Source organism: Physeter macrocephalus, chromosome 2, assembly GCF_002837175.3.
Source record: "Physeter macrocephalus isolate SW-GA chromosome 2, ASM283717v5, whole genome shotgun sequence".
Classification (NCBI taxonomy): domain Eukaryota; kingdom Metazoa; phylum Chordata; class Mammalia; order Artiodactyla; family Physeteridae; genus Physeter; species Physeter macrocephalus.
Genome location: NC_041215.1, coordinates 99,602,544 through 99,607,444, shown reverse-complemented (window position 1 = coordinate 99,607,444; position 4,901 = coordinate 99,602,544).

Here is a 4,901-nt window from a genome sequence, read left to right as displayed (position 1 = left end):
CAAATCGAAAATAATCCAAATGCCCATCAACTGGTAAACTGATAAACAAACTGTGGTAGACCCATACAGTGGAAAACTATTTCACCAAAGGGATAAACTACTGATACATGTAACGGTAAAAAGGAACAAGCTACTGGACGTGGACAAATCTCAAAAGCATTAAGCTGAGTGAAGGAAGCCGGAGACAATAGCATAATGCAATATAATTCAATTTATACAAAATTCTAAAAAGGCAGACTGTAGTGACAAGGAGATGAGTGGCCCTTCAGGGGCTGGGGGAGGGAGGAGGAAAAGAGGATTTACTGCAGAGGGCCAGGAAGGAAGTCTTTGGGGGTGATGAAAGTGTTCTCTATGTCGATTTTGGTAGTGGTTACAGGGCTTTCTTTATACATTTATCAAAACTCTTCTAAATACACACTTAAAATTATTGGATTTTATTGTATGTAGTTTGTACTTCAATAAAGCTGTAAAGAAATAGAAACTATAAGAATGACATGAAAAATCCAGTCTAATCAATGGTACATTTTTTTTCAACATATTGCTAAATTGATTTCTGACGCTAGGAAAATCTATCAAACCCTATCTCTCCTTTTGAAAGAGGATGTTTGAAAACGTCAGCATATTCATATTTTAAATTGAAGTAACACAATTGCTAAGTAAAATGGGAAAAGCAAACAAAAAATGAAAAATGAGGAAAAAATGACTTTGTTATAAAGCATTTAAGACAGTAAAAAGAAAAAATAAACAAAGAGAAAGGATATTGTTCAAAGTCAGAAAGTAAGAACTGTTTATTTCTAGAAAGAAGAAGCTTTATCTCTTGATCAGGGTGCACAAGTAGAAAAGTCAAACCAGATGGACAGGGCTCTGTGGGCAGCCTCAGTGTCGAGTTTGTGGCCGCCAAGTAGTGTAGGCCATTTCCAGAAATTAAGTTGTATATTGTATGAATATATTATCTAGAGATCTGATATTAATTAAATCTTGGATTTTACAACAAGCCTTATTATATTCAGAGCAGACTTCTTGCTTCTGCAGAACACACTGCAGCCACCATATTCATAATCACAAGACTTGGTTTCTTCCACTTCAGGACTAGGGATGTGTCCCTGTTTTTGGCAATTAGACCTGCAACTCTCTAAGGAATGAAGATTCCCCGCAGATTCACAATTATCCTAACTTGCCTGTGCCACATTACTGCTGCCTGGCACTCCCCCGCTGATCTGCTGTATCAGTTCTGCTACTCACATCTGATGAAGCCACAGGCTGCTGTAAAAGGAAACAGAGGAAATCTAAAAGCCAGTGTATTGACTGAAGATGTTTCATTTTCTCCTTAAAACTAAGAATCCTTTTAACCTAAATTCACTGTACCAGAACTTTCCCCTCCATTTCTTAAACTCATTAAAGGAAGGCAGGATGTGCGAAATGATTTTTTTTCACACCGAATAATTTTGGAGGCTGCTCATTCCTGAAGTACCTGCTGTCCTAAATACTTAAGGGCAAAAGATTCTGAGAAGGTATGACCTTGAAGAGCGTCCTTTATGTCTAACGAAAATGAGTCCATTCTGGAAAATTCTGGAAAGCATGCACAGAAATAAGTAATCCTGATGCCACAAAACCTTTCTCCCAGCAGTATGTGAGGATTCTGAGAACCTTTGGCAGCTTGTGGGGAATGGCATAGAGATGAGGGTTGAGCCCTTATCTGTACCTGAGTCCAGTAGGACTGAGCGGCCCACTGCACTGATGGGCAACGAATTCGAAAGAGGAAAGGCATGCCAGGGGCGGAGCCAAATGTGGGCTGTACGAGACAGTTCAAGCTCGACTTCCAGGAGCCTCATCTCACACAAGTACCGTGATGCCGATGCTGAGAGCAGCTCCACTGCTACCCAGGTTGCTGCCCTGAGAATGCTCTCCCGAGGCTAAAGGGCCAAGGCATCCAGTGTTTTGGGTATATTGCCTCGGTTAAATAGTTCTCATTCCAACTGAGGTCTTGTGACTCATTTGTGCGAGATGTGTCTCAACTAATTTGTTGTTCACAAGTCCTAAAACTGGCATAAATGTACTGAGATTTATTTAAAATATACATGAGTGGATTGATAACTTTCCATATACTCTCTTGTATTCTATGAGCCTGAGTGTGAAACAACTGTTTGCATGAGTCGGATCCTGGGATTATGTATCACCATGAGCACACGCTACATGAACATCACCCAGTATGTGCATGGGCAGGAAGATTGAGAAGCACGCCAATTAGGCAATGATACAATTGTATATCCAATTGTTCTGTTTTTTTTAGACGATTGGCTAAGACCCAAGAAAAAGTACTACAGTCTCCAGACTTTAGAGTTAGACAGGAGACTTGGCTAAAATAGAATCACAAATCACAACTAGATTTTTAATTCAAAAGAATATCTTTCTTCAAGCTGGTTATCTGCCCAGAAAGCTTTTCTTATGGCTTCTTCAGCTAATCAAAGATGAATGAAGTCTGAGAAGACATATATCTAAATGCTTCCTTCCTTTTGTCATTTTCCAGCACATTCAACCTCAGACAGTTCGACAAATAAGGTCAGAGTTTGAACTTGCACACACTGATCATTAATTCCTCAGAAAGAAAACCGCTGATCAAGTGGGAGTGTCTCCACCGTTTCCACGGGGTTGAAACTAGGGCATTTTGGTTTCTGACATGAAAAAGGAAACCTAACAGCAAATAGCATTGTAAAGTTTTTCATTTCCTTTGGAAGAGATTACTTAGAAGTGTAACAATATATCTTGTATTCTTTTTGTGTATCTTATCTTCTTGGTTACCATCGAGAAATCTGGTCTCTGCACTTTCAGGCTTCTTTAGCAGGACAAGTAACTCTTATCAGAACAGCTCTCATTAGTGGAGTATATTAATATAATTTGATTGATGTTTTATGTTTAGCTAACCCAGGCTGCAACTTGGCAATGGTAAAGATCATGACTTAGATTAGGGGTTCACTAAGATTTTCTGAAACGACCAGATAGTGAATATTGTAGGCTTTGCGGGCCATGTGGTCTCTGTGGCACCTACTGAACTCTGCCCTTATGGCAAGAAATCAGCCCCAGACAATGCATACATGAAGGAATGTGGCTGTATTCCAATAAAAACTTTAAGCCTGAAATTTGAATTTCATATAACTTTCACATATCATGAAATATTCTTTTGATTTTTTTAACCTTGGAAAAATGTAAAAACCATTCTGAGCCTGTGGACTGTAGAAAAACAGGTGGTGGGACCTGATTCAGCATTTGGGGAGTAGATTGTTGACCTCTGGCTTAAAGTCACACTAAGCCACACTCTACCTTGTGACTGCTATAAAAGGACAAATCACAAGGCCCCAAACCAAGTGTAAATAATTAAATAGTAATTTAGGGCTACTGGCACATTGCACTGTTTAGGTTTGTCCTTAGGTTTCCCCAAGAGACTGACTGCTTGAATGGTGACTTCTCAAAATTTTCCCAAAAGTATTAACAGTGAGAATCACAGGGCAGGTGTGGGAAGTGCAGGTTGTGCAAAGCTGTCCAGCGTCAAAAGGGAAATTTGTTTCTAGTTCTGCGTTTTGTCTTAAATGTTTGCTGTGAATTTCACATTCTATCCCATAATCTGTTTTACCCTAAATTTTCTAGTAAAGCTAACGCTCCAGAAAGGCAATGCTGGTTTGTACAGAGCCCTGTTCCTCCAGGGATATGGTTCTTGAATCTGAGAAACCAAAGTGGCAGGCTTAGATACTACCATACTCAAAAAATTAAATAAAAATTTAGTTGTAGAATTCCATATAGTTAAATAGCTTCACCAGGAATAATTGTTCTGAAAATACACTGCTGCAAAGAGAATTTGTTTCATTTATGATTTTCTGTGAAAAGGGGAAAAGCTGAATAAAGTTATTAATACATAAAAGCAATGATTTCAGAATGAAAAGAATATAGGATGAAATCCACTGAAATGGAATCTTCCATAAGTAACACCAAGATGACAACACAGCAGCTAAAAGCGGAACACAATTCCTCTTATATCTTTGATTCTTTTAAGAATGTGTATATTTAAATTACCAAGTGCCTCCAGCTATTTTTGACTTTCAGATTCTTTCTTTTAGTCCTACTACCTGGTGTGAATCTTTTCTTCTCCTCTGCTCCCCGTCTCACCCCACCAAACTTTTAGCAAGATTCAGCAAGGCTTTTATAGCAAGATATTTCTGTTGTTTTCTCCCAAGGCACCCACTGTCTCAAAAGTCCAAACCAAAATCTGAAATCAGTTTCGATCCACTTCTAAAAGATTTTTCTCTAACTCTTTTAATGCACGCACTTGATATCCTCTTTTAAGTATGTAGCCCAAAATTGTACCCTGAAGCTGACAATAGTCTTATACCCTGGTGAGTTACCATGACAACCCTCAGATTAGCTTCTGGAAAACAGAAACAAGAGTTTCATCCTATTTCCTTTATTACACAGCTCCCTCCTGCCCTTTGAGTCCTAACAGGAGGAGGATCAGTGCTAATTCTTCTGCCTCAGTTTGCTTCTTTGAAGAGATGAGATTGGGGAAAGAGGCTACATTTCCCTTGAAATGATTGTAGTCAAGTAAAGAAACCCTGCCAAAATCCTGGCATCAGCATTTTGCTTTGGACGGTAGTTTTGATTTGGCTTTTCAGTTTTTCATACCTTTTCCTTTTTTTAACATGATGGGTATGGTTACAAGTCTAGAGTCATGTTTTACAGCATGGAGGACACCACCTCACAGCTTTACAAATGCCACCAATGACACACTTTGGGACGTTGCTATTTCACCTTGAGAAGAGCTTGGAATCTGACTAGGTATAGCAGCTCCGAGTTTTGGTTTTATTTGTATACAAACCAGATTTTCAGTCAACAGCAATACAATGCACTTCTCC